Source organism: Ictidomys tridecemlineatus, chromosome 1 (genome assembly GCF_052094955.1).
Source record: "Ictidomys tridecemlineatus isolate mIctTri1 chromosome 1, mIctTri1.hap1, whole genome shotgun sequence".
NCBI lineage: Eukaryota > Metazoa > Chordata > Mammalia > Rodentia > Sciuridae > Ictidomys > Ictidomys tridecemlineatus.
In genome coordinates, this window is record NC_135477.1 from 243,818,411 (window position 1) to 243,844,879 (window position 26,469).

The window sequence follows — 26,469 nt, forward strand, 5'->3', positions numbered from 1 at the left end:
TACTGTAGTCAGAGTTGTGCAAAACCATGTGTGCAAAATCTCCTTCAATGAATGTTAATCACATGCTCTATGTGTAGCTTTCAAACTATTCTATAACCAACTATAAGAAAAAATATGTAAATGAACAAAAGTTTTTTCCTAATATTTTCTATGTATTTCCATTTTTTAATTTTTTAAATTGTTGATAGACCTTTATTTTTATTTAAGTATTTATGTATGTATGTATGTATGTATGTATGTATGTATGTATTTATTTATATGGGGTGCTGAGAATTGAACCCAGTGCCTCACACATGCCAGGCAAGTGCACTAAAGCTGAGCACAGCCACAGTCCTATATTTCCATTTTTATTTAGTATTCTCATCTTCTAATTCCCTAACCCTCCTTTTCTTTTCTCCTCCTCCTTTTCCTTCCCCTTCTTCCTCCTAGTCTGCCTCCTCCTCCTCCTCCTCCTCCTCTCCTTCTTCTCTAGTTAAAGAAGGAGAATGGTTGAATCCCACTAAATAAAATTTCATTATCCACAATGTGGAAAACTCCAGTCTACAAGGTGGTCCTAAAGGCAACATTTGTTTTGAGGTGGGTTGCATTACATCAAAAATTTCATAATATACGAATATATTTTATGACATGTTTTAAATATCTGTAATTCCAACCAATATCAAATACTGTTGTGCTATAAAGTTCTTCCTTCTACTACAGAGACTGGAAAAGCTAAATATTTTCCCAGCCTCTCTTGCAGCTATGCAGATAGAGGTAGCCAGAAGCTCAGATTTTGCCTAATGAGACACTAGAGATGGTCTCTTAGGGTACTGGAAAACACTTGTTTACATGCTTTTGTGGTTCTGATCATGAATGAAAGGTCAAAACAATCGCAAGGACACTGGTCCTGACATTGTTGAACCTCTGAAACAATGCCAGCCCCTTCCTGTGGCACTTTCTCCATTACTAATGTTATGTTTGGAACAAAATGAGCACAAATGCACCTCTGTGCCTGCGTTTCTTAAGTTCACATATTCACCTTCCTTTCACTAGACCCAGAGGTCCTGCCAAGTGCTGACCCTTCTCATGTGAAACAGAAGATTTGGGCTTCAGCATTGTACCTCAAAAACCAGAGAAAGAAATGCATAGAGCAAAAAAATATTTCAGGTTGACAAAAGATATTTCTAGTGACTATTACATTCATGTATGTTTCTGTAAGAATTGAGGTTCCTCACAGAAGTGTGCAAGTTCATTTTCAGTTTTGAGGGAATAAACTGAAAAGAGAAGATGCTATGCCAGAGTCAATCATTACAGCTTCCTTGGCTTTTCCCTCTCAGAATTAGTGGTTTGGCCCAGAGCTCCCACTGGCACCAAGAGAGGCAGGTAAGTCATGGTGTTCAGATTCCCTGAGAATCCTTTACTGCTCAGAGTACTCTGGCCAGGCAGTGAGTCTCAGACTTGGAAACTTGGATCTCCTGTTGCTGGCCTTGGGGAAAGATCAGCATCTCTTTAGATGTAAGGATGATAGCACAGGGCCAAATTCTTCTTTAGGCCATTGTCAAGCACAGTGAGTCACTGCAAATGGATCAAGCTACCATGGTGCCCCCTATGTTAGAATTTTCCAGAGAAACAAAAATCATAGGATGTGTGTATGTGTGTGTGTGTGTGTATGTGTGTGTGTGTGTACCCAATTTGACACATAAAATAAGCCACGATGCCCTATTACTAACAAACCACACCTCTCCTTTAAGACTCTTCAAATAGAACAGTGGTATTCCTAAGAAGTTTATGAAGGCCTAACGTAATGATTTTTTGACTTTATGATAATGCAAAAGCAATATACACTTAGTACAAACCAGAATTAGAGTTTTTAAGTTTGATGTTTCCTAGGCTGTCCATAATGCTCTATGAAACTCTCTTGTGATGCTGGGAAGAGGTAGGGAGACAGCTCCCAGTCAGACACAATCACAAGGGGATACAACGGATACACCGTACAGTATGCTGTGTTGCTAAGCTACGGTATTAGGCAGGTTAGGTGTATTAAGTGAATTTTCAACTTAAAATATTTTCAACACACAGTGGGTTTCTATGGAAGGAACCCTGCCATAAGTTGAGGCACATCTGTACTTTTTTCTTCTTCTAATAGCTAAGTAAAGATTTTCTTCAAAAGGAAATATAGCACTAAGAAAAATTCTTTAAATTTAAGGGTTTCATCTCCCCAGGAACTTGAAAATAAACCATTGCTAAGCACGACTTAAAGTATTTCAGTCTGTAATTCTGATCATCTTGCAACTGTAGGTTGAATTGAAATAGCTGGCCCCTACTTTTATCCAGAATGCACCAGAATTTCTGGTACAAAAGAACGGGCTAAGGGAAAAAATACAATTCCTGTAAAAGCCTGAATATAGATTTCCATTTCCTTACCTATGAATGAGGGACCTAAACTAAATTATCTCTAAAATCTGTTTAGATTTTTTTCTAAAATCTGTAGATGCTTGTTTTTTAAGCCCGTGACTGAAGAGTAGCAGAGCCATCTGTCCCGAGGAGTGTCAGGAATGTGAAAGGGAGGGACACACTAAGTGTTTGCCAACAGTGGTAGCTCAACACACCAGAGCTGGGCTCTGCTTGTTTCCTCATTGCCATCACTCCACAACCCGCCCCCCCATTCCATCACAATGACTGAAAACCAAGAATCTAGGCTGAGAATGGCCAGATGCAGGGGAGACCTTGCCAGTTGCTGGACCGCACATGTTTGAGCAAGCCTAAAGATGTGGTTGGTGACTTTTGCCACCAGGATATGAGAGGTGAGACTCACTTCCTTTTTGGAAAGGTGAGAGTTTGTGGAGACTTTCAGTGTCTTGGAACAAGGTAAGCACTGTTCCTATCAAACTCAAGTTAGGAGCACCAAGAGAAGCACCTGGTGAGCTCCTACAGAATCATTCTGGAAGGTAGGGCTGGTGAGTCTGTCATCTTCCAGAGTCTCACGGAAGGCCGGATTCACAACTCCCTGTCAGTTAGCACAGCTAAGAGATGGGGAGAAAGTATCTGGGGACAGCCCAGGTCCTTGCTGTGGGTTGTGGCAAAGATATGTGAGCTTTTCAGGGCTTCAGTGGAAATTGAGGGTACAGAGCCCACTTTATGCCTTGATCCATGTGGCCTGATGAAGGATCTGTGTCATGGATGGTTAGAGACTAGGTTCCTGGATGAAGGGTAGGAGGACATTTCCATGGGTGTGTCCATGCCCCAAATCTGTACAGACATCAAAGGCGCCACACTTAACAGGTCACAAAGACAAGGACACAGGGACTGGATCCAGCTAGGAAGCAACCACAGCCAGATGCAGACTCATTCCAAAACCAACATTCATCCAGGTGCCCTGAGGCCTCTCCCTGTGCTTTCTGGGGTTGAAGTTGCCAGGAATGATCCAAGTGAAGTCCCCTGGGAGCCGAAGGGCAGACATAGGGAAAGATGAGCAGAAGCTTGGAGGAGGATCAAACTGGGTGAAAACTGATAATGATAGTAATAACAGTAATGCCTGCACTTGACCAAAGACACACTGGAGAGAGATTATGTTTCATATAAAGGAGCTAAAAAAATTTCAGGGTTGGTCTGAACTTTCTAAATTGCCCTGAATTCAATTTCCCTGTTATCGGGCAGATATGGGGGCAAGTCAAAGAACTGTTTACCCAGGAATAAAAATAGAATGAGACCCATATTTGCATATCACTGATTGGTAACTGTCCCATTCATATCTGTCACATTATCTTTTGATAAAAATATTCAAGCATGACAAGTGTTTTCCATGCCTATTTCTAACAGATGGTTTTATATGGGTTGATTTAATCCTGCCTGAATTCAGCCTTACTCTATTGATTTCAATAACCTTACAGAAAGACATAAGAACTCTTCAAATAGAGATTTTGGAGAAAAGGAGTGGCAATTAGTAATTCTACCTTTACTCTGCTAGCTGCTTCTTAGAGGAATACTTTGACAAACTGACATTGTATTTTTATTTTCAGGAGAGATGATGATATATGTAGTGCTCAGCACACAGATGGTACCCAATAAATAGTAATTGCTTCTGTCATTTTACAGATGTATAATATTTTACTGCATATTCCCTGCTCGGAGACTGTTCTTAAGGTGGTTCCATGGGCTTCATATCTATGTCCCTGGAAGAAGTTAGAAAGCAGGGTGGCCCCCAGGCCCTCCAGTGCGCAGGACCTTGCTCTAGGTATCTGGGTAGCTGCCCCATGCATCTGACTCCTTGTATTTGGGGGTGTCCCCTCGTGCTCCTTACATTTCTTAGCCTGGGGAATTCCTCGCATGTGCTAGTAAAAAGAGCAGCTTATTCTGGAACATTTTTGTTCCATGAGACATTATTTTCCCTCTTCATTATCTTCTGGTTCCTGATTACCAAAATTCTTCACCAAGCAATGGAGGAAGCAGCTAATTACTTTCTAGTTTTAGGTGGGTTTCCCTCACAGATGGCCTACTTTAGGCACGTCATTTGACTTCCTCCTTCAGGTCAGTTGCTGGATCAAGAGCACAGGTGGGATGACTTTGGGGGTGTCAGATATCGAAATTAATTTTACTCACAGGAAAGTCGGTGCTGACTATTTTAGCAGGAAAGAGAGAGAGTGTAAGTGAAATTTCAGTTACTCTAAGGTAAACAATGTACCAACAACTGCCATTTACTGAACATAGGGACAGTCTCTAATGCCTCCAACAGTCCCCTGGATGAGGTCACTTTCCCCCCAAATGGGAGCAAGGGGCAAAATAACTTGCTCAATCCCATACAGCTGGCAAGTGGATTTGAACCCAGTGCTGTCTGGCTTCAGAGGCCTCGTCTTGCCTCTGTGCCGCTGCCTCAGAGGCATCCTTGGCCAAAGGAGTTGCATTGGTTAAATGGGGCTGGGGGGATTAGTGCTGCTTCAGAGGGTCCAAGTGGAATTTAAAAAAAAAATGAGGTGGGGAGATCCAAGTGGGATCACAGGGTGAAGCTGAAGAAGGCAGACCACACGGGGCTTCAACATAGGACAAATGACTTCCTCAGCACTGGAGGTGGCAGAAGCAAAAGAAAATAGAGAACAAGCTGTTTTGTGAGCCAGTCAGCTTTTGGACTAGAGGAACTCATTCGAATTCAAGGGAAGCCTGGGCACATGTGGCTCCAGGCCAGGGAGCCGAACATTGATGATTAGTTGAGACGTGAGATTGCACAAGTTACCAGGCTCTTTCAGCTCCAGTGGTTCTGTGATTTTGGAGGATAAGATGTGGGAAGTATAACAGGTGACTTCTGGTCCTCAAACATGCTAGGTACACCTCAGAAACTGTTCTTGGCCCACTCTGCCTTAAGATTTTTGCACTGACCCTACCCTCTGCTCAACTGCTCTCTCTCGCAAGCACCCACCCGTGCACCAGGGCTAAACTTCTTTACCTCCTTTTCAAAGAGTGTGCCCTGAGCGCCCTATTAAGAATTCACCTTTGCTGCTGTCCCTCCCAGCACTCCCAATCCTCTTCCTCAGCTTATATATTCTTTTTTCCTACAACATTTAGCACCACTTACCTTACTATGCAAATTATTTTGCTAATTCATTCTTTGCATATTAAGTCTTTTCCTCTTCTAGTTCCATGAGGTCAAGGATTTTCTTTTTTTCCTTTGTATCCTCGTACCTAGAGTAGTTTCTGACATTTTGCAGGGGTCAGGGAGAATCTATTGATAAACTGGAGGAGCAGGATGGGGGAGCAGTGTGAGCTCCAGTTCTGCCATGATCCAGGTGAACAACTTTGGGTAAATCACATCCATAATCTGGATCCTTAACTCCTCAAACATGCTGAGTTTTCCCCTTGGAGTCTGTATAAATCAAATAATAGTAATAACAACAACAAAAACAACAACAACACTAGTATGATTTTAAAGCTCAGCTAAGTAATTTGGTGTTTGTCTCTTAAAAATATGCCAAGTAATTACAATTAAACACCAATACAATATAAGAAGGAAATATGCCAGTCATTCCTTTTGAAACACACTTTGTTCTTTATGCAGCTGGGCTGCTAACCTGAGTCTTTTCACACTCAGATTCTTTGTTGCTCGAAGAGCCATTTATTATTGAAAACACATCACTGACAAATAAGTCTGGGGACCAGCTCATGTTTACCACACTTCGTCTATGAACCTTCATTCTGGGGATTTTCCACTGCTTGGTTACTGCTTAGGGAAATTTTTAGAGCAGCAGGAAAAAATATTGATGGTTTGCTCCTGTTACTGGTATAAGTCGTGTTGATTGGCATAGTCCAGCACACTGGGGGATATATCAGCTGGTACAATTATTTGATTTTTTAATCCACTTAATTTTATAAGTTTTATTATTGTGTACTCACATGGCATCTTATGAATATAGGGGAAGCACATTATATGTACTATGTGAAAATACATAGTAATTAGATAATCATAGTTACTAATTTTGTATTTAGTGAAATACAGACATGCATAATTTACTGATATGGTATTTTCCTATAGAATAAAAAGCATCAAGGAACTAGAAAATTTAGAGCAGAAATCAATTGAACTTGAAACAGAAAAATAGAGAAAATCAGTGAACCAAAAAGTCGGTGCTTTGACAAGATAAATAGACAAACTCTAGAACAACTGACAAAGGAAAAGAGAAGATATGAATTATCAATATCAGAAACAAAGGAAGGGATATCACTACAGACCCCGCAGACATTACAAGAATAATATGGGAAAACTATGAACAACTCTACTCCCAAATTTGAAAACTTAGATGAAATGGACAAATTCCTTGAAAAGCCCAAGTCACCACAACTCACCCAACAAGATAAAATTTGAATAGTCTTATAACTATTAAGGAAATAGAATTCACTATTTCAAAACTCCCCCAAAAGGAATCTCCATGTCCAGATTATTTCACTGGAGAGTTCTACCAAATGTTTACAAAAGAATCAACATGGATCCTATATAATCCCTTCCAGAAAATAGGAGGAAGATTTCCCTAATGTTTCAACTAGATATGCTTTGAAATTGACCAATATTTGGATTATTTAGGTGTTCAAATCCCCTCTCTGTTCAAACTGGTGATAAGTATTTCTTATGCTCAGGTTATACAGACACTCATAGTAGGCACCTTGTAAATATTGATTGAGTGAATTTTTTCCCAGAACGTTGCCCTTCTAGACATCATTATAGAACAAGTAGAACCGAGGTTTCTCTAAACTGCATTGCTCTCTGGCTTATTTATTCTCAAGAATTGTAGAGTTGGTTTTGTGGATGCCATCATGAGAGTAAGAGAAAAAAAAAACCTGGCAATTGAAAAAAATCTAGTTTATTGGCCTCTAAACTAAGACTTTGTTTGAAGACTCTTCTATTTAGAATCCTCTAATTGCAGCTCGTAACTGAGTTATCCATTTCTCTATTATTTTTTTTTAGTTGTAGATGGACACAATACATTTATTTATTTATCTATCTATCTATCTATCTATCTATCTATTTATTTATTTATTTATTTATTATGTAGTGCTGAGGATTGAATCCCGTGCCTCACACTGGATAGGCAAGCGCTCTACCACTGAACCTCATCTCCAGCTCCTCAGTTATCTGTTTCTATGAAACAAGCCTCCTTGAAATTCAGTAGTTTAAAATAATAATGATTTATAATTTATCATAATTTTCTGGGTTGACCGAATAATTCTTCTTATAATTTTACCTTTTATTGTCCTGAAACTGCATTCAGTTGATGGCCAGTTTGTAGTTGTCAGCTAAAAAACCTGTGTCTTCCTCCATGTGGCTTCCCAGTATGAGTAGGCTTGGGCTTTCTCCCAACACGAGGGTCTCAAGGCAGTATTCCAAGATGGCATCATCCTGTGTCAGCACTTTGGTTGGGATGCTTGGACATGGGGGCTGGCCAAATGGTCTCTTCAGCAAGATAGTTACATTTACATAGTGACTCAAGGGTCCAGTAAAACAAAGACCTCCAATACTTAAAGTCTACCCTAACCCTACATGAGACTAGACTAAGCTAGCATCACATCTGCCACATTGTGTTGAATAAAGAAATTCACATTGCCTGTCAGGATGGAAGGAGGAGAGAAAATAAACCCAATTTCCTGATGGAAGGAGAGTTTAGCATCTATGGCCACTTTTAAGACACTATGCCTCTAAATAATTTATATTTTCCTACATTAAAAAAAATCACTATCCCTTCCCAAGATCTCCTCTTATCGTGCCATCAGGCCAAGTCAGCATGCTCCTCTCCATTCAAAGACCTCCGAGTAAGAGAGACAAGTTATCTACGTCTCCCCAAATCCAACTTACAAAGGTGACGCAGGGAAGGAACAACAGCAATGGACAATCCTATTCAAAAAGAGAGGAAGAAAGGACAGCCTAGAGCAGTCCTTAGTCCATAGTAATTTTGAAATCCACGTGGGCACAGTTTCTCAGGGTCTCCTACTACAACACAAGGGATGTTCCTTGATTAGGGTCCACTCCTGCTCTCTCGTTTCTCACTTGACTCTAGCTCATTTTTCCCAAAGTTGGTGTTTTGGATCTTGGTTTCATTCTCTATGAACTCCTTTCTTCTCCATAAGTCAAGGTACGTATTTACAGCTGAGTGGATTTTTTCCCCCCTATCTTAGGGCTGTGTGAAGTTCGGAGTCCAGCGGCCCCACCTTATTTTGTACTGCCCTATTTCTTTTAATCCAAACTGGCAATGTGTTTACCAATACAGTTCATTTAAATTTTTTTTCAGATTTTCAATGCATCAAATAGCAAACTCACTTCATGAGAGTTACACCCATAAACTTCTTCAAGATAGGTACCTCTTCTTTCTCTCTCTCTCTCTCTCTCTCTCTCTCTCTCTCTCTCTCTCTCTCTCTCTCTTTCTTTTGGTGTGGGGGAGTTTGCAAGTTTGTGGAAAATGCTGTAAAGATTCTTATAATATTTCACTGAATGGTGGTAAATTACAAATCAATTTCACGCAACTTTTTTTAAAATATTTTTTTTTTAGTTGTTGATGGACCTTTATTTTATTTATTTATATGTGGTACTGAGAATCAAACCCAGTGCCTCACACATGCTAGGCAAGCACTCCAGTGAGCTACAACGCCAGCCCCCATACAACTTTATTTTGATCTTCTCTCTGAGACCCTGTTTTACTGTCAACACCCTAGATTTAAACTTTACCTTAAGACTGTACCTTACATAGAGAATCTTTTGTCTTTGGAAAGGCTAGGAATAAAAAACATTTTTGCTGTCTGCTTAGTAAGTATAGGAACAAAAATATTTCCACTTAATTCTATTTTTTTAAAAGAATCATTTTTTTTGGCCCATATCTGTTTTCCCATGCTTTATCACAGGTGACTAAAAGAAGCCAAATTTCACTTTCAGTATTTTGCCTGAACATCTTCTTAGTCAGATACATATGTTCATTGATGTGTTTTCTAGCTTTCAGGCAAGAGTGTTGCCAAACAATTCAACATGATATAAGTGCTGCTTTTTCTAGCTTCTAATAGGAAGTATTTCATGATTTTTTTTCAACCTCCATTACTAGTCTCCTTGCCACTTTCAACTTCTGCTTATTATCTGCCCCAAAGCCAATGCCACATGTTCTAGGTTTTTGTGATGGCATCAATACTTTCCTGGTTATCAATTTCTGAATCACTTATGCTTTCTGGGTAACAAACAAACCTAACTTTGTGACTTAAAAAAAATCTGTAATGTCTCTCATGATTCAGGGTTTGACTGCATGGTTCTTCCAGTGGACTGTTATTCAATCATGGGTCTCTTTTCATCTGGTAGTTGATCTTGGGCTGTTGACCAGGAGGCCTTGTTTCTCTCATTGCTCCTCCACATGGCCAGGTTGGACTTCTTTACACAGTGGTCTCAGGCTACATTTCAAAATGGCGTCATTCCCACGTATGGTACTTTGTTCAGGACAGCTGGAGTAGTCACACATCCCACTTTCCCTGTATTCTCTCCATCAAGGTACCTGAACCCCTTTACATGGTAGCTGATGCTTACAAGAAAACAGACAGAAGCTGCTGAAGTTCTTAAAGCCTACGTCTACAACTAGGGCAATATCACTTTTATTGCATCACAAATCCCACCCAGATTTAAGTGGAAAGGAAAAGAGATACAATCTTTTTACCAAATGAGTGGCTAGAATTTGTGATTATCTTTAAACCACCCAAATGACAGTGACCACAGGCAATGAAAGCTCTCCCAATGTTTTTTGGTTCTTAGATTTTTGTTTTATATTATATATAGCTACCATCCACAGACTTAATATCTCTTAATTTAAGAGTAAAGACTAGAGATAAATTTACATATTCCTCTTAACACTTTACAAAGAGTGTGCCATATATGCCACATAATACACTCAAGAAATGACTACTAAAGGGTTGTTGGCTGAATGAAATGGTTGGTCTGACTTTCATGATGCATATATTATTTCACTCTAATTGCATGTAGAATGGATCATTATTCTTGGTGAACTTGTCAATTTTAATTTAGATAGTTGATTAATCAATAGCAGTGTTTGCCCTAATTGTTGGTTTGACAGGGATTTATTGCTATAAATAGGATCTCCTTTAGAAAAGGGAGATTTCCATATACACAGTCTTCTCCTAGGGCTGCAGTTCTTTACCTTTACTGCATGATGGGATCACCTGGGGTGTTTTAAAAAATATGTCTTGTCAAAGCTCTTCCACCTAAACTTATTAAATCAGAATCCCTAAATGCATTAGGATTTGTCCTTAGGTGATTCTCATCTATAGATTTGGTTGTGGACCACTTTTCTTGGGCTTAGCTTTTGAAAATATGTCTTGCATTTCAAGCAGATAAGTCTGACTCTATCTCACACAGCTTCCAGGTATGTTGTGAGTATATATGTGTGTGTGTGTGTGTCTGTATATGCATGTGTGTATGTGTGTGTGTGTATTCACCCATACATGCATACACATACATATATACTATACACATACTAGAGGGCTGTGAAAAATTTAGGTCACAAAGGAGATTTAATGCTAAGAAAAAATATTGAAAACACTAGGGTGTTGTGATAGCCTAGGATCTTGGCTTTGTGAAATAGAACAAACAGTCATTGAAATATTTTTCTTGGCATTTTTATGGCTGATCTGCATGAACAACTTTGAGATTGTTATTGTTTAATGAGAAGCAAGATGTGCCTTCCAACATCTCCAGGGTGTTTCTGTTTGTGCAAAGCCTTCTGACTACATGGTGCATCTGAAGCTCATTGAGTATCTTCTCTATGAACCCAAAAGGCAGGGTGTCTGTGTTTGGCAGATCAAGAAACCCTTTTCCTGCCTCTATGCTGAGTACTTTTCAAGACCCAATATCTGACTAACTCCTAAAGCCCCCAAAGAGATGCTACCGCAAGTTCCTTGATCTCCACAGAGGTAGTTCTTGTGGGCAAGGATTGCTATGGAGAAAGTTTTCAAAAACATTTCTCTAAGAGCTATACATGCTTTTAATAAGCAAAGAGTAATCAAGGTTAGGATGATTTTATATTTTAACACTTCCTCAGATCAAAGGATCAGATATAATTGTTTCCCACCCTGTTAGCCCAGGTAGGCCAGTTCTGAAGATCAATGTCTATAATTTAGCAAACTAGAAATAAAAGCTTCCTGAACAAGTCCACACTGGGTGTCCATTTCATGGATTTACTAGTCCCAGACAAGCAATTGCTAGTCCTAACCGCATTTCCAAACCTCACAGTCACTCCTCAGTCTGTAGTAGTCTGGGTTCTGCTCACATCATTGTACTCAAACAGCACCAAATCAATGGATGTTCGAAGGTTCATAGCTGGCAGTACTTCTCAGCTGTGCTTGATCAGGTGTCTCCGCTCTAAATTTTTTACTTTCTTGTCTACTTTGACAAACAACCCTAGAGATGTTGGAAGGCAGGTGTTTCCTATTATTAAACAACAACAACCTCAAAGTTGTTCATGCAGATCAGCCTTAAATATGCCAAGTGAACGCTGGTTTTCTGAGCATTCATTTCATCCCAACCTTAAATTCTGGGGTATTCAAGAGTTTGCACTTAGCTCCATTCTTCCCAGGTCATTCTTTCACACTGACTTCCTTCTCTTTGCTTTAACTACTAACAACTGCTGTGATTCCTAAGTCTCTTTTCCAGGTCAGAGGGTATTCCACAGTTAGGCTTACATGAGATCTAGTCTGTACTCAGCAAATACTACCTAAAATACAACCACTGAGCATTGAGCTACTATGGTGGATGGGTCTGGAGGAACTCCTTGCAAAATCCACATGTTGGACTAAACCTTCCATCACCATACCTTACTTTGATTTCTGCTTATCACTGGATATACTTCGTTTCCTCAAGTAATTTTATTCCAGAATCACAGGGGCCTTGGTATTCCCTCTGCTCCTTCCCTTGCACCTTGCCTTGGTCAGAAGTCACTCCTGCACCTCAGAGTGTGTTCTGGAAGATGGTACCATAAAAAAGAGAAATTTGCAAGAAGATTTACTAGTCTACCTTTTCTGACCTTAGATAAGCTTTGCAGATATCCTCTTCTCTTTCTCAGAACTGGCATCCCAATTTTGATCTGTTATTCTTTTGTATGTGAGAAAATGACTTAAAGAGGGCCTGTTTTTGTTTTTCTCTGTTCTTTGGTTTCTGGTGGCCACATACTCTTCATGTTGTCTACAGCAACTTCAGTCTTACTTATTGGAAGAACCTGACCTTTCATCATGAACTTTAACTGACATTTTGGTAGATCTTCCCTGTGCCGTGTTATCTTAGGGTGAAAGTAAGGTACAGTACAGGCCTTGGCCGTTTATAGTACAAGACTTGGTTTGTCCCCCAAACCATATACAAATCATAGCTGGAAGTTTGATCCCCAGTTTGGCAGTGTTGAGGTGGTGGAACCTTTAAGAAGTGGGCCTTATGGTAAATGGATGGAACTAGAGACTATCATGCTAAGTGAAATAAGCCAATCCCCCAAAGCCAAAGGCCCAGTGTTCTCTCTGATAGGCAGATGCTGAAACACAGTAAGGGGATGGGGGGCGGGATAGAAATTCACTGGATTAGACAAAGAGGAGTGAAGGGATGGGAGGGGTGGGGTGAAAATAGGAAAGACAGTAGAGTGAATGGGACATTACTTTCCAATGTTCATATATGAATACAGGCCAGTGTGACTTCACATCATGAACAACCATAAAAATAGGAAGTTATACTCCAAGTATACTCCATATAGGTAAATTCAAAGTACATTCTAAATATCATGTAAAACTAAACAGCACACATTTTAAAAATTCTTTGCACACACACTCACAAAAAGAAGTATGGCTTCAGAGAGGGTAATTGGATCACTGGGGGCTCCACTGTCATAAATGGATTATGTTATCTTATAGGAGTGTTTTCTTAATCTCAAGCAAAGTGTTATAAGAAAGCCTGGCATCTCCTCGGGTTGCCCCTTGCTTCCTTGCTTGCACACACGCCCCATCTTTATGCTGCCCATTTCTTTTCTTCTTCTCTACTGCACTGAGATGCAGCTGGGGGATCCTCACCAGGATCTGGTACCAAGCTGTTCAGACTCTCCAGCCACTAGAACCGTAAGCCAAATAAACCCCTTTAATTTACAATTTACAAGCCTCAGATGTTTTCTCATAGCAATGCAAACTAAAACTGTGCTTTTCACATGGTGATTAATGTCCCCTACAGGATCCCTGTTGTGGAAATATTTTATCTCTTCTTCCACAGTCTTTTATGTCTTTCTTCTAAAGCTCAAACTAATATAAAACACAGTCATTTGTTACTGTCCCTACCACGTTAGACATATAGCTAGGGGTTTATCTTTATTGCATGTTAGACACTCCTAGCTCTTGACCATAAAAAGATCCTTGGGTGCCAGTTCTGTTGTGGCTGAGACAGTTCTTAGCCTTGATAAGGTTGTTATTATTGAGATTGTCCTTAGCCTCAATTTGTTTTTGTTTTATTTTTTTATATTTTTGCAGTGCTGAGGATTGAATACAGGGCCTCATATACACTAAGCAAATGCTCTCCAACTGAGTTACATCCCTAGCTCCTGTCCTTAGCTTTGATAAGTTTGCTACTGTAATTTGTATCTATAGGGCAGTATTCAGGTCTGTCTTATTCACAACCTTATCCTCAGTATCTAACACATGATAGGTGTTCACTAGCCATTTGTTTTTTAAAAAATCCATGAATGACTCTATCCTTACACTACTCACTGATAACCTAGGTCCCTTTGCGCATGACTGAGGCAGAGGTGACATTCTTAGGCCACCAGGAATGTGATAATTACAAAGCCAGTGTAGCTGCTCACATCTTGCTCTGATGTGTTAAACGAATAAAAAGATATTCAATTACCAGGTTGAGAAAGTGGCAACAACAGAAACAAGATGTAGAGTTGATAGCAAAGGAGAAGAGAAACAGTGTGGCTTAGGATTAGGACCTTGGAGAAGCTTCTGTGAAAATGGGGGAGGGTTGTTTGTTGGTTTTGCGGGGGTTCTTTTTGGTACCAGGCTTTGAACCCAGGTGTTGCTCTCCCTGTTAAGCCCTGCTGTCTATCTACTCTCCCAGAAAGAGGCTTTGCCTGGCTCCACTTTGTCTGAATCTTTCTTTGCAAACTGCTTACTTGTTTCCTGACTTGATAAGCATGGGGTTCCTACCAGGCAAATCAATTACCTGATGGTCTAACAATATCTGAGCATATGCCCCTGCTCCCAGAGCTGCCACTCATTGACTTCCCAATTCAAAGTAGTCTGGCAAAAATTTCAAGCTAAAAAAACATCAAAAACTTCACTCTAAGTTAGTGACAGGATAAAGGATGAATATTCCTTCCAGGAGGAATTTCATCTGCTGCCCACATTGCTCACGAGATACAGCCAAAATCTAAGCAGGCTTAAATTGGCTCTCAACGGGTATCTTGTAGGGAAGCCTCAGATATTCACGGGACCTGAGCCCAGCTGAACCGCACACCAACAGCTTATCCTCATCCTTGTGTCTCAACACCACCACTCCTAGAAACAGTGCAAAACTAAAGGGAGGTTCAGCATGACCTTCCAAAGAAAGAAAATTATGTCCTGTACAATCACCTTTTGGGGCGTTCTAATTAGTTATACATGCCAGCAGAATGCTCTTTTGATTCATTGTACACAAATGGAGCACAAAATTTTTCACTTTTCTGGTTGTACATGAAATAGAGTCATACCATTTGTACAATCATACATGTACATAAGATAATGATGTCCATCTCATTCCACCATATTTCCTACCCTCATACCCCCCCTTTACCCAATCAAAAGTTCCTCCACTCATCTTATGCCCCGTCCCCATTATGTATTAGCATACACTTATCAGGGAAAACATTCAACCTTTGGTTTTTGGGGATTGGCTTACTTCAGTTAGCATGATATTCTCCAGCTCCATCCATGTTCCTGCAAATTCTATGATTTTATTCTCTTTTATTGCTGAGTAATATTCCATTGTGTATATATACACCACCACTTCTTAAGATACATAATGTTTCAAGGCAATATTATAAAATAAAAAGTAATGTAAAGATTTGGTTTAATTCCCACCATCATCAGATGAGGTCAGTATAACCACCTCTGTTGAAGAGACAAGACCAATGCCCTTAGAGAGGCCATGGTGAAAAATCTTCCTCTAGGTTCACAGAGCAGATTCATCCCATGAGGTATCGGCCTGCTCATATACAGACTCTTCAGAACTGTCCACATGTCCACCCTCAGCTACCACCCAAATACAGTTCTGTGATTAAATTACTTGAGAGCGCCATATTCTCAGGTATCTTGCGAGTGACTGGGATGAAGGAGGGAGAAGATGTTGAACCAGCTGTGGGGTCTGTTAAGGACGAGGCTGTGTCTGGACAGAGACATGTGAGTACCGTGAACTGGCTTCAGCCTAGGTCATCCCTCCACGTGACAGTCCCCTGTTCTCCCTTCTACTTCCCCCCTCATTTCCCCCCACAGCTAACATGTTTTAAACTCTAACTCTGTGCCAAGCACTGAACATCTTTTGCATAATGTTATTTTAATCTTCCTAATCCTGTGTGGTAGGTATTATAATAGCCGCTTTATTGATAAACCTGAGACTCCGTGATGCCAAGTAATTACTGGCTTCTCACAAGCCAGTAAGTAGCAGAGCTAGAATTCAAAATTAGACGTTCTGACTCCAGTACCCAAACTCCAAGGCAGTCTATCCTACGGCCCTAAAACCAGTCAATCAGGAGCAGCTATTTGGAAATGGTGAACTGAGCGAACTTCATAGCTGGCCAGAGAGTGGTGCAGGAGGCACCAGCTTCCTGTTGGTAAACAACATAAAATTTCCACCGTCTGGGTATTTTTCCACTTAAGGAGACAAAGCATATTTTACCTGGGTCGAACAGTAGTTTACTTGTAGCCCAAGGAAATGCTAGAAATTAAGAACCCTCTATAGTTTGTCTGACCTCAGCCCATAATTATGTAAGCTTATTTCTGAACATACTGGTAACTTTCCACTTCAGTCTACATTGAAAAAATATTCCCCTCATTTCCCCAAACCTACCATATATTGTTTGGTAGCATCAGAGGGATACGAAATGACAGCAAATTCAGTATTCAGAGCATTTATCTCCTTTATATCAAACCTAAATAAACCCTTCTTCTGACTCCACTTTTTCTCAAAACTTGGGACCCAGATAAAATTCCTGAGCCTAAGGACTGTATTTGATCCATCTCTGTTTCTTCAGCACCTAACACAGTGCCCGACACACTATAAGCACCCAGAAAGTACTTAGTGAGGAAATGAATGGATGAAACATGCAGTTGGAACATAAAGATTATGTGACACCTCTACCACTAATAGGACATAAGCAGAAAATCTTTTTCTAGAAGTGCAGATAGATTGTCAGTAAGTTATCATGTCTGCCTTGCTTTCCTGTAGCTGGATTTACTGACATATCCCATTGTGGTCCAAGGATCACCTTCATCCCCACTAAGTCTTGAGTTAATCATGTGGGGGACAAGAAGAGTATCGGTGACTTAAGTGTCCACCATCCACAGAGGGTTCAGATGGGACAAAAAGCAGAAATCCAGGAGCTCAGCTCTGCCTTCCACATTCACCTCAACTCTCTGGGTCTCTGGATGTATCTAAAACTCACAATAATCCTGGAATGTAGGTATGTGTGTCCTTTAGGATTAGACTTTGCATAAAACAGAGAGCCAACTGCAATTCATTAACCAAAGAAGTGTATCTTTCTCACAGGACAAGTGGTAGGAGCAGTCAGGGCTGTGACTCTTCACACCAGCGGTGACTTAGTCTTCCTTTATCTTTGGCTCCACCAAGCTTGGTTTGTGGCTTTGGGCTTCAAGCTTACTAGAGGCCATTTCTCTTTCTACTCCCTGCTGAGTTCCACACAGAAAACCAGGGGAGGATGGAGGACAAGAACATATGCTGAATGCACTGAGTCTGACGCAATTTTTCTCACACCAGTTCCAGCACCATCTTGTTACAACTTAACTAAACTGGGAATTCTGGTGATTATGTGTGTTTTAAGTCAGTTACACTGCTTTTGAAATATAATTGAGGTTCTCTCCCTAAGGATAAAGGGAAGATGAGACTGTCATTTAATTGTCTTGCCACAGCAAGGCAGCACTAGGTTCCCTGGGGAAGAGACCCTGGGAGCCCATGATTTTAAGATCATATGCCTTCTTTCCACCTCTGGGTGACCTGTGCATGGCACAAGGCTTCTGGGTTGCTTTCCCTCTCTTCATCACCCTCTCTCTAACTTTTCTTGCCCCTGAACTATAACCTTGCCCTGAACTCCAGTCACTGCCCAAAGTCCTTCTCCTGCTCCCCCATCAGCTCATCTAGCCACTGTTATGGTCCCTCTGTACATGGACCAGATCCGGGCACTGATCAGCATGACATCTGGCCTCTAATTTTCATCAATAGGTGGCATCCTTGCCCTCAGCCCTCTACACCCAAACTGGACCTCTTTGAATGTGAGATGACTCAGAGCCTCCTCCTGCCGCAGTCTGGCTGGGCACAATTCAGGAGCCACTTGTCAAAAGAAACGAACTTTATTTTTAGAACCACACAGGCCAAACAAAACAGCTCCTCAGGAAAAACCCTCAGAGCCCAACTGCCACCACCGGCTTCCCACAAGCCTCTCTCACAACCACCAGCCTCCACCTCCCACAATCCTCCTGCTCTTGAGGCCAATTGGCTGGGTCGCGTGGGCAGAGCCAAAAAAAGTCCCCCAATGAGCAGCTCCGTGGTCTGAAAGGGCAGGGAAACAGCCCAATGAGCATCACCGCAGAGGAGCCAATCAGCTAGATGTTGCTGGGGCCGCTGTGAGCCAATCATCAGCTGGCAGTCTGAAAGGGCAGGGAAACAGCTCAATGAGCATCTCCAATGAGCATCACCACAGAGGAGCCAATCAGCTAGATGTTTCTGGGGCCGCTGTGAGCCAATCATCAGCTGGAAGTTTGCTGGCAGCTGGAAGTTTGCTGGGGCCCCTTGGGCTGTGGCTCTCAACATCCTCCTACAATCAGTCCAGTTTCAGTACACAGGAGTTAGAGAAATGGTCACAATTTCCCATGGTCACAAAGTTTCAGAATATTTTACATTTGGCCCCGCTCCAGGCTGAAGGCACCATCCTCAGAGCCAGAGGGAGGCAGCTTTCATTCTCCCTCTTATATCATATATCTTCTACCCAGGGACATTCAGAATGTGCTTCTGTAGCTCAGGGATAACACCTACAGGGCAGCATCACAGGAAATAGGATTTGGGGGAGCTAGAAGGCATGTTTCTGTCATCTAGGCTCATTGACGTGCTTCACTTATGAGAAACTGAGGTCCAAAAGGTAGACATAGCTTTTCTAGACAGGGCAGAGCTTCACCCACACATATGGGATTCCTGTGATGCGACCCACAGGAGACATGTTGGAGTGAGCTAGGTGCCTCAGCCTGTGGGATTCTTTCTAGAGAACTCTCCCAGCATCTTTCACCTATAAGCAGGCCATCCAACCACTGAGGAGGCAGAGGGAGGGGTTTCAAGGATGGTATAGGGAGGATTGCTATGTTCCAAACCTCAACAGCATTTTGGTAGAGAATTGAAAAGACAGAGCAAGTATTTAGATGGAAAGAACTTTAGATGCTAATGGTTCCAGGGCACAAATAGAGGGCCAGAGCAATTGTGGAAACTTGCTCAAGGTTATGTAACAGAGGGATTAGTAATGGCGGCTACCATCCCCTAGGCATCCACCACGGGCCAGGCATTAGTCTCAGAGCTTTACCTGAATCAACTTACTTAATCCCCACAGCCGTACTAAGAGTTTGGTCACAAAGGTTCACAGTCCTATATCCAAAATCTTTAAGCCCAAAAGTGTTTCTAATGCTGAATTTCCATATTTTAGAAAAAAAAACCAGTATATGTACTATATAAAGCACATTGACATTTCTGTAGCAAGTGGTCTAGACAGAGACTATGAAATTTTCACATCGATCTTGCTACCAAATAAGTTTGGGCACCCCACTTAAGAAAAAAAAATTAGTTTTCTGAAATTTCATGATTTTAGAGTTTTCAGGCCATAGCTTTATTATCCTCATTTGCTAGAGGAGAAATGGCCATCTGGCTTCAATGTCTGTGTGATTAACTCTTTTGATTAGATGCCTGATGACAAGGCCCTTCTGACCTATTGAATCCATCTCATGTCACTATGACATATGTAACTTCATCCACTCCCCACAGGAAGGGGGACCAGACCAGAATACATCACTTTCACAGGTGGGGAAACAGGCTTAGAAAAGTCGTGTCCTATTCAAGGGCACACAATGGGTGAAGAGAGGCACGATCCAAACCAAAAGGCAGGCCTGCAAGCTTCTGGATTTCCTGACTCTCCTGAGCTATTTGGGTACATTTCGAGGAATTATTTGAAGAGACATAAATATGAGGAGAATGTTAGTATTCGTGGTACTTGGAAGAAAAAGTTTGAAGAGGCAGCAGAATCAGAGTATAAACCTAGAAACCTGTACTAATTTCTAGAACAGATTGTAGAAGAGGGAAACATGGTAGACTCTTTAATCCTCCCCAAGTGACACAGAGCAAGGGTCTAACTGATGGAGCAAGGGAAATCCCAGGGAGAGTGTTGGCAGGCAGGTGCCCCTCTGCAACTCAAACTTTTGCTTTTGGAGACCACAATGATCCCTCCCAATATCAGTTATCTGAGGTCCCCCGGGGTATCTCCAGGGATCTGGTGAAAACAAACACATAAGCAAACATCTTCCTGAATAGCGGGGTTGTGGGCAGGAAGCCTCTGTGGTCTGGTCCCAGGAGCCCCAGACTGATGTCTGAAAGCCGCAGCCAAAGGGACTTACAAAAAGGGTTATCCTCTTCAGAAAGGTATCTGGGGAGAAAGCTGTGGATCTCAGCTGTCTCTGGACTCTAGTGCAGTCAGCCTCAAGAGGAAATAGATAGGGGATGCAGAGGATACTGCCTAGTTCCCCATGCTCAGAACACATACAACCCCCCAGCATGGACAGGAGAATGGGCAGAGTGGAGCCAGGGAAGGAGTCTGATGCCCTAGAGGATTCTGGGAAGGATGGAAAGATGAGGGACATGGGAAGAACTTCAAAACTCTTCCACTTTCTCATATCACCAAATTGTGTGTGTTACTTCCAGCAGGAAACTTGGGAGATGCTCCCACTGTTGGCTACGAGCTATAGTTTTTCTAAGATTTAATTTAATTTTATAGTTAGCTACATTGTTTTGCTTAAAGGCATCAAAAAAGCAGCCCCCATCCTATAAAGGCCTACAGCATAACTGTACTGATTAATTCTCCAGAAGACACCGAGTGGGAGGATTTTGCCAACAAAATGCTTATGTACACACCACCCACTTGTCTGGAGTGTTCTCCCCTGACTTTTCTATTAAACACTCTCCTTGCTGGGCATGGTGGTGCATGCCTATAATCTCAGCTGCTTGGTAGGCTGAGGCAGGAGGATCACAAGCTCAACGCCAGCCTCAGCAACATAGTGAGACCCTAAGCAACTTAGTGAGATCCTGTCTCTACATAAAAATATTAAAAAAGGGCTTGAGGATGTGGCTCAGTGGTTAAGCACCCCTGGGTTCAATCCCTGGCACCAAAAGAAGGAGGGGGGCGGGGAGGAAGATAAGGAGAAACACCTTTCTTCTTTCTTTCAAGACTTTCTTCAACCTGTGCCTCTTTCTGAATAGTCTCAATAGCTCTTGTGCATATACTTTTATTAGAACTGTTTCCACTCTGTAATGTCATTATAAGCTTTCAGGTTGGGCTTTCCACAACAGTGAGTATAAAAATATGACTCTCAAGGACTCCATGGGGCAGTACTTAGCGCAAAGTCTTTTTTGTTCAGATAGGGAGACCACCAACTTCCTAAGTCTCACATTAGGAGTCCCTGCTCCAGGTTCTGTCAAGAATTATCGGACACTCTATTTTCTTTCAGCCATCTCTGTCCCTTATGGGTTACTAGACTTACAAATAAAAGTCCTGGACACCCAGTTAAATGTGAATTTCAGATAAATTATTCATAATTTTTAATTTAAGTATGCTGTATGAGAATTATACCAAAATGTTATTTGTGGTTTATTTGAAATTCACTGGGTACCTGCGTTTTGTTTGACAACCCTTCCTTCTGGACCCTACCACAACTAGTACCCAGTATCACTATTCCCCTCCCCTAAAGGAATTGCTCCCACGGATGGCCAGAAGTCCTCAAAATGCTACAATGCTGGGATGTTAAATGAAAAGCACGGCCCAAATGCCTCTCGGCACCTTTTGTTTTATACTCCACTTATGGAATCTTATAGGAAAGTCACTTGCACCTCATTGTCATAATACATTTTCAACATACCATCTCTTCACTAACAGCCACTCGGTGTGAAGACTCAGCCCTGAGTTCTGGAGGTGGAGCTGGGCCAGGGAGAAGTATGAACGGCAGACTTGGCAACCTACTCAACTTTGCCCCTCCCCTCTGGAGCCTAAGGCTTAGCCAAGCTTGTCTGTCTGCCTGGACTCTAACCTGGACATGCCTTTACTGGGAGACTCCTGCTCTCTTCTCTTGAGCAACATGTTTTTGGTTCATGCAAATGAGACCTACCCACCTGTCCATGCAGGTATGTAGGAATCTTAGATGGAGACACACCTGTGCTTCCTTCGTGATACAAAAATGATGCGTTATTTCTAGGAGACTCAAAAAGGCTTAACTGCTTGAGAACAGTGAAATTAGGATTTGGCTTAGTCCTTGAGGGAAGATGCTGAACAGATCAAAAGGCAAGAAGAGGACATGGGTGGCAGATATGAATAAGTGTGCTTTTAGAGGCAGTGAAGAAACCAAGGTTATATTGGGGTTGCTTGGTATGGAAACATAGGAAACAAGGGTGAGAAAATTGGGGGGTTGCATGATGGCACATGCTGTATATAAGGAAGGATGGAACATTTGATTTAATGGAAATAGTTAAATGTGAATAGAAAGAAATATTTCACATTACTCAGCGGAGGCTTGTTTTCCTATTTCCCCTTCTTATTCTCCAGTGTAAAATTAAGTCACTTAAAGAGAAATCCAGTACATTTTGTGGAAGGTACACACTCTCCTGCCAGTTTGGAAAGCTGAGCCTTTAAAAAAAAAATCACTATTTCCTGTTAAAATTCTTAAGTCCCTGAATTAAAAAACGAGATCATCTAGAATTTGAGAAAAAAATTTTTAGATTCTTAGGTATTTAAATTACTGTCAACCTCAACTCTGGCACAAGGATGTTTCAGGACAACTTTGATCATTACTAATTCTCTGCCCGCTGCTTCCTTCCTCCTGGGCCAGGGACCTGTTTGCAGATGTCCTGGGTGTGGGTAGCCTTCTCTACCCCTTCTCTACCTGTCATTAAACACAGCGCTGGCCTCCACAGACGACCTCCCACAACACACAGAATTGACTTGCCCTATTGACCAAAGAATGGGTGCACCTTGTCTTCTAGTTACTCTATTCAGTACAGTTGATCTACCCAAAATGAGCCATCTCTCTCTTTGAGCTTTCTCTCTCCTGATGGACCCTTCCTCACTGTGATCTTTGCTCCTTCCATCCTGTTTTAAACCTGTCCTTAAAATAATCTGATCAACTCTTTTGCTTGGAGATGGTCACATGGGAGTGGAGAAAAGTTTGGAAAACTGAGATGCAAAAGTGCTGAGACCTCTTCTTCTCCCATAAATACACACACGTACAAACTCAGGAGTTGAGGTGGAGTGGGGTGGGGGATTCTTTGTTACTTCTGTTTTTCTTGGAATTTTTCCATTGTGTCATTTTTGTGTTTACAGGTAGTAAATGGTCACCAAAGGTTAATATGTGATCCTTCCTAGAAAAACAAGAAGGAAACCATTTCTAAAATAAGTGAAGGTCATGTTGGAGATTCAGGCAGTTGCCACAGGAAGGTGGTGCTACACTTCAGGCCAGGAAGGATCTTCCAGTATGAGGGGGAACAGGCTTTGCTGAGGGCCAGAGTCCTCCTTGCTTGCTTCTGCTCCTGACCCTTCACTTCAGTCATCAGAAGGGTCTTTCTAGTTTGGGATCACTACTATTATTCTATTTGTTTTATGAACATATAATACATGTACAGGGCACAGAAATAAAAGTACCCCATAGGTGATTGAGTAACAAGAATGCCACCTTCCATTCCCACCGCCCAGAAGGTGAACTCTATGATTCTCTTAAATATCCTCCTTCTAGGGATGTCTATGCATTTTCAAAAATAGTTATTGAAAAGTGGCTATGGGTTGGCTTATTTTTTCAAAGAGATGTCACATTCACATGGGTCAAAAAATTGACAAATTAAAAAAGATAACCAGTGAAATGTCACACACTCAACCCTGTCCCCTGCCCTCTATTCAGTTCCCACTCCCTACCACTATCCCATCCCTACACCCATCAGGTGACCATGTTTGTTCTGTCCTTGTGAATTATTCTAGACTTTTCCTAAGGCACGTGCAACCAAATGCAATTTCCATTTCAAAGCAATTCATTCACTTAGGATTTTATGAAGACACCAAAAAGGGTTATTTGAAGAAAAAAAAAGTAAAATGTAGAATTAACTATATGCAGTTTAGAAAGCAGTCAACTTGAACTTTGTAGTTTGTAGTTATCTATAATAACCAACAGACAAATTTAACTGCAGGGTTTCTTGGCTTCAGGATATTGTGATCTCTTTAAAATGGACACTCTTTTTAAAAAAATATTTAAAAATCAGTATCACCTTGATCCATAGCAATCAGAACAGAAGCTCAATCAGTTGTCAGTCATATACCATAATATTAGTGTACCTGGTGAACTATACAGATGTTTACTACTTACTTTCAGACCTGTTGTCCTTGGGTCTGCCTGTTCAATGCTGGGACCACCTATGTCTGTTCTGAGGTTTTGCTCACCACATGCAAGAATGGTTGTCTATAAATGTGATTCTGATGGCAAGAGTCCTGAGGCCTACCGTTTCCAGTGCATCTTTATCTAAGAAGTTCCCTGGTTCCTCTCAGGCTTCAGTAGCCTGACTTTTATGTAATCTGAGCATTTTCTCTTATGCTTTGTAAGTATTGAGGAGACTAGGTGATGGAAATCTATTACTTGATAAACCCCCCATCCCCCACAAAAAGGTTTTCCATATGAACAGTGCAGCAGGTTAAGAACTCAGTCTCTGGCCTTAACATGACTTGGATTCAAATCCAAGTTTTGCACTTGTATTACTTTAAAAGTAAGTTACTTGGCCTCTCTAAATTCCGGTTTTCTCAAAAGTAAAATAAGGATGTGAATAATACTACCTACCTTGTACTTAGTACAGTTATTTGCAGATAGTCAAATTCAATTATTATCATTTTTAATAGTTTTGAGGGGGTTGATTATCATTATCAAATTCCAAGAAAAACAGAAGTAACAGAGAATCCCCCCACCTCACTCCACCTCAATTCTTGGTCAGAAAGTTTTGACAACAGCAGCTCAAATTAGGAACTCTTTTAATCAAATTTCAGACCATTTGCACCACCAGGGTACTATTTGCTTCACAGGGGGACATTTTAAAAAGCCATTAATGAAATTTTAGTGAACCTTAATTTCCCACCAGGGAAGCAGGCTGAATAATAATTGTGAATGTTTTGTTCAAGTCTGTTTATTGGTTCAAAAATAAACATTTTCTTTTCTAAACTGGCATCAATCCTGAGAGTCATGGGACACAGATTTGGGTTCATAAAATGTAATTTTAAAAAAAATTCAGTCCAATGATGTCATTATTGGGCTTTGTAACAGACAACTGAGCTTAAATATTAGGAGGGGAAATTTTCCAACATAAAGCAAGTGAGGAAGCATTCAGATGACAAAGAGGACATGGAAAATTTACAACTCCTAAAGCAAAGTTTATAGGTGGACTGCAAATACCCCAAAGCCTTGCAGGAAGCTGAGAGTTAACTGGAAATTGCTTTTCAGTAGTGCTGGAAATTTCCACTGCTTGTTTTGCTGTGGAAGGGGTGAAACAGTGGGGAAGTGCTCTGTGTGTGTGTGTGTGTGTGTGTTGCCTCCTCACCAACCTTTTGCAATGGTGTCACGTTCTGTTTGCCTTCCAGTCTTTCTGCATTCTCTGAAGTCACCAGGGGGCCCTCTCCTTGCTTATTGATTACATAATCAATGATCTGGTTTAGGTCGCCCTCTTCCCCCTAGTCGACTTATTAAAATCCTTACTGAAAAATATTATTAATGATAAATGTTAAAGAAATTTCTGTTTAGAAAAGAAAAAACCTAATAAAATAAATGTTGACTTGCATAAACAAGGGAAGTATTAATCCAGGTCATTTGGCAAGTTTATGAGGAAAGATAAAAACTTCAGGACCCAAGATGGTGCTTGAACACCTCTCTCCTCTTTATTATAAATGATGGAATTGAAGCACACAGAAAATAAGCAATGTCCCCAAAATCTCAAAGCTAATTAGAACGTCTAGCTTTAGGATTGAGAGTGTGTGGTCAACCACATAAGAAAGAGAAATAGAAGGTGCCCACTGTCATTGTGGCCTGCAAAGGAAGAAGCAGAATGACCCTTTCCTTAAGGAGCCATGTTCAGAATATAAAAGTACCTACATGGCATGTTTAAACTGTGTTTGTGAAGCAGCACCATTAAAACAAAACTTGTGAGGGCTGGGGATATAGCTCAGTTGGTAGGATGCTTGCTTTGAATGCACAAGGCCCTGGGTTCAATCCCCAGCACCAAAAACAGACAAACAAACAAACAAAAAATTGTGGAGTTAAGTATCCGCATACATGGGGACAAAAATTATCATGGCTCCCACATGTCCTCCTTTCCCTTAGGAGGATGCAGACTCCAGGAAGGTCAGAGATAAATCACAGGTGGGTGAGCAGGATTGAAAATGAGAAACTGGTGCTTTCCAGAACTGCAAGAGGCTG

General features: G+C 41.2%; 1 long non-coding RNA gene across 1 annotated transcript in view; it reads left to right on the top strand.

The window, feature by feature from the left end:
* Positions 1–22,028: 22,028 nt before the first annotated feature.
* Positions 22,029–26,469, top strand: part of LOC144366886 (uncharacterized) — a 30,431-nt gene continuing 25,990 nt past the window's right edge. Inside the window, exon 1 of the long non-coding RNA XR_013426049.1 lies at positions 22,029–22,159. This is a non-coding gene — a long non-coding RNA (uncharacterized LOC144366886). The remainder of the gene's footprint in view (positions 22,160–26,469) is intronic.